Below are 8,669 nucleotides of genomic sequence, written 5' to 3' on the forward strand. Positions count from 1 at the left end.
CTAAGGGTTCCGGAGGACTCTCGCCTTCCTCCCTGGTTTCCTGGGGTGCAAGGGAGACATCCTTGGTCGGCCTTTGTTCTCCTTGAATCCCCAGGACCCCGGGCTGCTAGAGCTGAAGGCTGGCCGGCTGACCAGCTCTCCATCTCCATAAGGGTAAATGGAAGCTCCTGGGTTGTCTGCATTTGGGAGTGAGGCCACAACAGTGGATCTTCTCATTTGATTCACTGATAAAGAAAAAATATTTAATGGATTTGGAGCTTGGCTAGCATTGCGGGTCCTCTCCTTGTCCTCAAACCAGGCCATGCCTTTCTTCAGCCCAGGACTGGATCTTGCTGACTTAGCTGATTCTTGCAAGAGTTGCTCCTGAAGCCAGTCTTGTAAGCTGAACAGAAATGGCTCCATGGGGTCCTCGGGGCTCTCTGAGCCGGGTTGTTTTCCTGCAGACGTTTCGCTACCCGGCCAGGTAACGTCACCAGTGCTCGAAGGGAGTGGGGTTTGCTCTCTGTGTATATACTGTGGCCTGCCCTGCCAGCGTTGGTGGAGGTGGGGGGTTCGTTTGTTTTATTTTTTCCTCTGGTAGTTCCTTGATTGTGTATTGTTCACTGCTTGATTGTATGTCTGGTGGTAATGTTGGTGTTAATCTCTGCTTATCTGGGTGACGATTGCTGGTGAGGAGATGTTCTGGTCTTTTGTCTTCTTTTCTGCTGTTTCTTTTGAATGGTGTGTAGATGCTGTTTATCTCTATGTGCCTGTTGATGGCTGCCTTGTCTGAACACCAAGCTTCCAGGAATTCCCTCGCATTGTTGGATTTAGCTTGGTCTAAGATGCTGACAGTTTCCCAGTTGAAACTATGGCTAAGTCTGTCCATGTGTTGTGAGATTAAGGAGTTTTCATCGTGTCTTCTGATTGCTAGTTGGTGTTCATGAACATAGACATTCCAGGGGGCACGAACTATTTCTTCCAGCTTGTTCTGAGATGAGATAACTTGCATTTTACTCAGAATAATCAGATAAGATTTGACAGAGTTAATTTCTCTTTTTGTGGTGTTCAGAAATTCACAGAGCCTTTGGCTGTTGAAGGGTGACTGGTTGAGGGACATCAAGATGTCCACCAGGTTCCTTCTTCCTGCCCTTCTCCCTCCTTCCAGCTGCTTCTGGAAAGTCTGCCCGTGTTGCTTGCACAGATCCTTGAGCTCTGGATCTTCATCTTGATCTCAGGGAAGGTGTCAGCAATGGGATTGCTGGCTGGGTCATTGCTCTGGATCTGGATTTCGTGCAGTTCCTCCAGGACCTTTTGAGCATCAAAGATCAAGGCTGATCTCACACCATCTTAGCTGCTCTGGTATCCAATCTGATCAGTGGGTAGAGCCAGACCTGCACAGGCACAGCCTTCTCCCCATGCTCCCCCAACATTTTTGGCAGAGTTGTCTAAACTTATATGGCATCTTGGAAGGGCACTGGATTTCTCTCCAAAGAAAAGTCTCTGTGGAACTTGCAACTGAACTTCAGAGCATTCTCTTTCTCCTCATCATTTAGCTTGCTTCTCCTGTGATAGATATTATCTTCCCGATTGTAACCCAGAGACTTCCTTACACATTTTTTACCATTTCCGTTGAAGAAACTCCTCAGTCAAACTCAAAGAAAGCCTGGGATCTGTACAGGATGGTGGTACCACATGGGTGACCATGCCATGCTCCAAAGACTGTTGGGTAAGAGACATTTTGGATTCCTAGATGGCTCATTGTCAGTTGTTCATACATGGTGGTAGCTTTGTACTGAACAGTGACTCTGGCCTGTTGCTTGGACCTCTTGGTGTCGTGAAGGTACTTGGCTGACCCTCCCACTTCAATCATCCTGTCCAGGAAACTGGCCTTGAGGGACACTGAGGTGTCCAGGGCCGAGACCTTGTCAACAATGGTGTTGGGTGCAAGGATTTCAGATTCAGGCTGAGGCTTGATGGTCAGGTCCTTCTGAAGAGAGCTGTTGTCTCAGGGTGAGCCCTGCATGGAGGAGGAGAAGACATGTAGATAAATGTGAAGCCTGACCTTCCAAAACGCCTGCAGCTGGATAGGGAAGCCACAGAGAGCTGGGATTGGGACAAGGGAGACGTCATTTCCCCTGGAGGGCTCCCTCATCTCCCTCATTTGTCCTGTCCAGTCATCACCCGGGGAAACTCTTGCCAGTTTTGTAAAATACTACAAAACCCCGAGATGCTGCTTGACCGACTAGAGAGGGTGGTGGGAGCTGCTGTGTGCACATTGATCTCAAGGCAGATCCCCACCTCTCTGCAGAAACCGTGCTTATCGGCAGGGGTCCAGAGGCTCCTTCTGTGCTCAGACCTGCCCCCGGGAAAGGCAACTGCACCACAACTTGAGAATTAACGCCCCTCGCTTCACCACCCTGCGGGGAATCTCAACTCCTTTTTTTAGCCAGAGAACTTTTCCAGACCATTCCAATGACTGCTTTCGGGGAGGAAGCCCACCGCGCTGTTGGCAGTCAGGGACAGCCCTGCTGCGGGCTTGGCCAAGGGTCGGATACGCATTCCCAGGTAGAAGATCCTGCTCAGCCAGCCACTACTAGCAGACCGTGTGCCCAAGAGCCCAGCTCTGAAGTGCCCCCGGGGTCTCTGCGCTAAGCCTGTGCACTGACTGCAGCGCCAGCCTCCCTCCGTCCGGATTTTCCTGCATCCGCCGCCCTTTCCCCCAGCTCCACCCTGGGGCGAGGTCATCCTTGCGCAGGCAGTCGTACAACGTCCCCGGCTGGAAGGGGCCACCCAGGGCTGGCATCCCAATGCTCTGGGCCGCGGCTCGGCTCCCGCAGGCCGCTCGCGCTTCTGCTGGACTGCAAGGGAGAAGAACCGTCTGGAGGAGGCAGCGGACTGACGGGTGACTCTGTGAAGTGCGTTGGGGACAGTGCGTGCCCCCTGCTGAACACCCTTCTCCAGAGAGTCCCCCTGCCCAACATCAGAGGGCTCTTGGAAAGCTGTCCCGAGAAAGGGCCGCCGGCCGCACTGCTCCCAAACGCCACACCCCGTAAAGAAAAGAGTTTGGGGAGGTGTCCCTTGGCTGTGCATCCCTCGCAGACCCCAAAAGGCACCTCCGTCGCAGCAGCAAGGGCTGCTGGGCAAGCAGGCAGAACTGGCCTCCTCCAGGGGGCAGGCTGGAGGCACGGGCCACGCTCCACCCACCACGTTGCTCCAGTTTCTGGAAGGAGAGGCCGTGCACAGATGCCCCTGCTGGGTTTGCTGGGCAAGGGCCATCCACACAAAGCAGAGGGGCAGGAGCAGCAGTGGCACTGCTGAAGCCTTCTGGGGGCCCCCAGACGGGCGGCTCCTCGGAGAAGGGGGCGGGCAGTCCCCCTGGACAGGCATCTCTGGCAGAGGAGCAAGTTCCTGGTCAGGGTCGCACCCCCGTGTCAGCTCAAGAACCCCCTCGGCCTGGCGGGGCACCTCGCGGACCACACTCCCACAGTGGATGGGGCCCCTTTTTGCTTTAGATTGCGCTCGTTATTTTAATTGTATCGTCTGAATAGCCTCGTCGTGCCTTTTTCATTCCTCTGGGTGGGAGTCGCAAAGGGTGCAGTGCCCGTCTTCCCCAGGAGAGGGCGACGCGTGTTGCGGCTTGTGTCGGGCAATCCCGGGGGGACTCGGGGGGTCCGGGGACTCAGTTCCTCCCTCTGGGGATGAGGGCCCCTGGCGAGGATCAGGGAGCGCCTCCGCGCGGTCTTTCGCGGTCGATGACAGCCGGGTCGGAACCACCCCGGCCTGCCCCGGCACGCGCTTCCCCGTCTCCCCCTTCTCAGCGCGGAACTTCAGCCGAAGCCCCCCGCCGCCCGCGCGAGCCTGGCGGGAAGGAGCGGCGCGGACGCGCGGCCGGCTCTTCTCCGAAAGCCGGCTCTGGGCGCCGCCGGTTGCAGGGCCTGGCCGAGCGGCGCCCGGGCACGGAGGGTCAGAATTTGGCTTCTCGCTGGAGGGTTCCGTGGGGGCAGGTGGGGCCGAGGGGCGTCAGCGCCCCTGATTCCAGCCCTCGTCGTGTTCGGCTGCGGGGCCAATCGTCCGCTGGAGTAAGAACACCTAGGCGCGCTTGCGGAACGCCAGCCAGGCTGGAGCGATCCGCGGCTCTGGGCGGAGGGCGCTCCGCGAAGCGGGAGACCCCGGGAGGGCCGCTCGCCTGGCCCTGCCCTTGAACCTGGCAAGGAGGGAGGGCCTGCAGCAGGCCTCATCCAAGGGCTGGATCTTTGGTCCATCCAGCCCAAGGCCCAGCTCAGCCCAGGGATCCTGCGGGAAGCTCGTCTTTCGGTCCGTTTTACGTGCGTCCAGAAAAGGAAAGAGGAAAACCCAGGCAAAAGCCTAACTCGTGTGCTAATTGGAAGTGGCCTCACAGATACGTCTGATTAGTAATATTTAAGTCTGTTTACTTTGCGGTGAGAAACACGGGAAGCGTTTTTGTGAAACGGCTGTGTGCAGCAGAGGGAGCAAACCGCCTCTCGGCCCTTCACTCCCCTGCAGAGCTGCTCTTATGCCGGGGAAGCTTTGCCAGCGTCCCCCTGGCAATTTGCATCCACTTGGGGGATGAGAGAGGAGTCTGGGTCTCCCTGAAGGAGGCGAGCCTTGCTCCCCCTCCCCGCTCTTCTCTTTTTAAGGCTAGACCCCCTGAGTTCCAGCCTCTTGGCTATTCCTCCAGCCTGGAGGGAGTGGTCTAGAACTGGACCTAGGACTTAGAGGATCTCTCCAGGGCAGGAGCATTAACTCCTGAGGTTTGCTAACCCTGTTAATGCTGTCAAAAGTTACACTGACTTCCAGGAGTGTCTGCAGGATGGCAGCCACGATGGTGCCACTGAGCCTCTGCCCATTTTTACATGCATCTCCAGTCTGTTTCACTGTGTTTGGTCCAGACTCTGGCTTCCAGTCCTGTTTATAGATTTCACATGAGGCCAATGAGAAGTTCCAGGATTCCCATTTCCCAAGGACATGCCATAGCTCGACACCGTCAACGCAGTCAGAGGTCTTTCTATATAATGTCCTCCTTTTGGCATTCTTTGGCTTTCTCAATTATCCACTGTGTGTCAGCAATAACATCTCTTCTTCCCTGGCCTTTTCTAAGGTCAGCTTGAGCATCTGGCATTTCCCTTTCCATGAAGGGAATGAAAAAAAGTTGAAAAAGAAAGTGAAAACTTCGTTCAAGGTCTTGAGCAACAGCTGCAAACAAAGAAACAGATAATCCAATCTTCGGTGGAGCATTTCTGGGAAGCCTGTGCTACTGCAGGAAACAGAAAGTAGGGCTGCTTATGATGCAAGCCCGCTGGCTTGACCTCTGGGATCACCAACGAATCTCCTGCCTGTGCAGGGTGAAGACTCAGCCGCAGCTTCCCTGCAAGGGGGCAGCAGAGCAGCAGAGAACGGCGCGTCTCTTTCTCGGCCAGGCCTTCGTGGACCTTGGTCATCTGCACCACCACAGGGGCTTTCAGCGCAGGCAGAAGACAGCCCTAAAAGCAGGCCCAGGAACAGGAGACAGTCTTTCCAAAACGAGCTCCCCATAGCGAGGGGAAGGAGTTCAGATGAGCTGCAGGTTAGGGTTAGGGTTAAGGCCCCCAAGCCTGACGGGATGTTCGCTGGGTGCTGAAATGGAGCTCCCACCCTTTCTCTGAGGGAGTGGGCCAGACCTGGCGCCTTGGATGCTGATTGGGGTCCTTGGTGAGACGGGCTCCTGCTTTCAGTGAGACACGGCCATTGCTGTCTCACAAGAGGTTTGGACAGTCCTTGCCCACACACTCTTGTGCGAATGCTGTAGATCCGTGGCTTGCGAGGGCCACCTGTCAGCCCTTTAGACCAGTGGCTAATTTGGACCAGCAGCGGATTCTCATCCCAGGCTCCTCTCTGATGGGGAGGTCCTTGGGCAGCAGGGAGGGGTAAAATGGGGCAGCCTCAAAGGAATTTGGAGCGAGTTGGGGTAACTCTTGATGAGTCTTGCGGTTCTGTAAAAAAAGGTATTTGCCCCTTTTGGGTTTTCTGGATTTCTCTTTGTCAATGAATGTCATCAGAGCTCACTAAGTTCCCAGGTCATGGTCCATTTAGTTCACTTCTCAGTCCTGGCACAACTGGCCAGAGACACCGGCTCCTTCCTGGGACAACTGGGAGGCCTCTGTGTCCTGGCGGGGGCACGTGCCCCGGGGCCCCCCTTTTAGGGGGAATGTATGCTTGGTGGGCCGGGGAGGATGAGTCCAGCTGGAGTAGCAAGTGGAACAGAGGGGCCTCACCTCCCTCTTAACTCGCCCCACTTTCTCCCCTTGCAGGACTAAGCAGAGCCGCTGGCTAGGCTCTGGCCAGCCTTTTTGTCTTCTCCCTCTCCCTGCCCCGTTGGTAAGGCTGCCCGACTCACAGTGACTCAGGGCACCACGCAAGAGAAGCGGGGGAGAGGGATAACTTGGGGACTAACAGGCCCACACGTTAATCACATCCCTGCACAAGCCCGGGAAAGAGCTGGTCTTCGACCCTCACCCCAACCCCAACCCCCGGATGGCCAGACCCCACGGGAGGAAGGTGGTCCCTTGGAAAGCCAGGTGCTGGGCCACCGTTATGGCCGCAACCAGCCGGTCCAAACCGGGATATGAATAAAACGCTTGCTCCCTTTTTGGAAGGAAGGCATTGAGGCATCACAGGGGCCAGACAGGCTGCAACTGCACACTCGAAGCCTGCCCCTTTTCTGCCTGCATCTCATGCAGGTGACATTCTCACCACAACCATTTATTATAACAGTCCTCAGATTTACTCTCAAAGAAACCCTTCTGAAGCATCCTCAAGGGCCAGGGGAGACCAGACAGGGCCACTGACCTTTTATAAGGACCTCCCCAGGAGGCGGCCGAGAAGCAGAGCCCTTCTCCAGAGCTGGACTGTTGGCAAGAGCGGAATCTGCCCTGCGGTGGGTCTCCGGCACCTTCCCCGTCAACGGGAGAACCTTTCCTGACGGTCGGGATGCCTGCCAGCTGCAGATTATGCAAAGAGTTTGGGCTCCATTACTACCTTTTTACAGAAGAGCATGTGTGCTTTGAAACGAGATGACTTGAAACGCGCAGAGTAAGGGCAGGGCTTTGGTTGCATGCTCACGGCGTCCATCTTGACTTTTTAACCCCTCTGCAGACACCCCAGATCTGCAAAGCCAATAGGCCCCCACCTTTTTTCCCCTTGTAAAACACTGAACATTGGAGCTCTGTTGTCATTTCTCTCCAGAGACTAGACCACTGTTTCTCAGCCTTGGCAACTTGAAGACGTGTGGACTTCAACTCCCAGAATTCCCCAGCCAGCTGCTGGCTGGGGAACTCTGGGAGTTGAAGTCCACACATCTTCAAATTGCCAAGGCTGAGAAACACTGGTCTAGAGTGATGAAGAGACCCTGCTGACACTCTTTGTGTAGAATCTATTAACACCAAGGACATCGCTGTGCCCACTTTCTGCCATCTTGCCAACAAGCACATCTCAAGGGACCTGGAAGTCAAGACACACCAAGGCCATGTAATTTCCTTGGCCAGCTAAGCAAGCAACTAAAAGTTGGTCTGCCATGACTTACAGTTCTCCATCCCTGGAGGGTTTCAAGCCAAGGCCGGACAACCCTTGGTCTGTATGGTCTGAGTCTTCCTGCCCTGGGACTTGGAGACCTCCCAGGTCCCTTCCAACTTTTCTACGATTCTTTGTGGTGATGGTATTTTTTTTTTCCTGAAATGTGGATACAGACTGATTGCTTATTTTTAATTCTAGATATTTTTCTGATATTGTTCTTAAATTGAGTGGATGGTGGCAGCTGGGATCCTCCCTTTCCCTCCTCTTTCCCCCTTCTTTTGCAGATAGGCAAAATAGGCAGAGTTCTCATTTCACAGAACTCCCCCCCCCCTTCAAAATGCCCTGGACTAGGGGCTCCAAGGCTACATAGGCAAACGAACCCTAAACATGGAGAAGGCGTTTCAAAGAAGAAGGGAAGTATTTGAAGAAGGGCTGATGAAAATGTGCCAGGCCACTTCGGAAGGGCAAACTGAAGTGCCAGGAGAGGAGCCCATAGGAAGGCTGGGGGCAGAAGGCAGGCCGGGCAAACGGATGCCTTTCAGAGTCCCACGGTCGCCATTGTTCCGTCAACCCTTGAGTCGCTCTTGAGTGAGGTGGACGGTGATTTGAATTTGAAATATAAATAAATTAAATAAATAAATAAAACAACCAACCAATCAACCTTTGGGCTGGGTGGAAGTTCTTCCTAACGATGAGCCGGTCAGGCAGCAGCAGCAGCAACACACCTGGCTGTTGGATTTTGGCTGTTTGTAGATGAGAGGAAATGAAACGTGCAGCGTCTGTAGTTTCCACTGTCGCCCTGAGCAAACGTTTCCCGCAAGCAGTCACAGGCAGCCCCCAAACAGGAAGGAGCTGCAGAAACACCCGAAGAGTCGGCGCGCTCAGCCTCAGCTGTGGTTAACCGAGGGCAGAGGCTGCGGGGTCAGGGGGGGCCAGGCTTGAAAAGTGCATCAGCTTGAAGGCAGTTGGCTTGAAACAAAGCGAAGGGGACTCTGCCGGGACTCAGGCTTTTAAAGGCTTTGGGCCCCCTTTTTCTTATGCCCCCTCCTGAGAAGGGAGAGGTCTCAGGCCCCCGGCGAGTTCTGCCCCGCCAGAGCACGCCTAAGCCCACTGCCAGA

General features: G+C 55.0%; 1 pseudogene; it reads right to left on the reverse strand.

Moving 5' to 3' along the window:
* Positions 1 to 7,110, reverse strand: LOC112543115 (uncharacterized; annotated as a pseudogene).
* Positions 7,111 to 8,669: the final 1,559 nt, after the last annotated feature.

The sequence above is a fragment of the Python bivittatus genome, unplaced genomic scaffold, assembly GCF_059951505.1.
Source record: "Python bivittatus isolate LINGU-HERP-01145 unplaced genomic scaffold, Pbiv_v1 ctg000600_np1212, whole genome shotgun sequence".
Lineage (NCBI taxonomy): Eukaryota > Metazoa > Chordata > Lepidosauria > Squamata > Pythonidae > Python > Python bivittatus.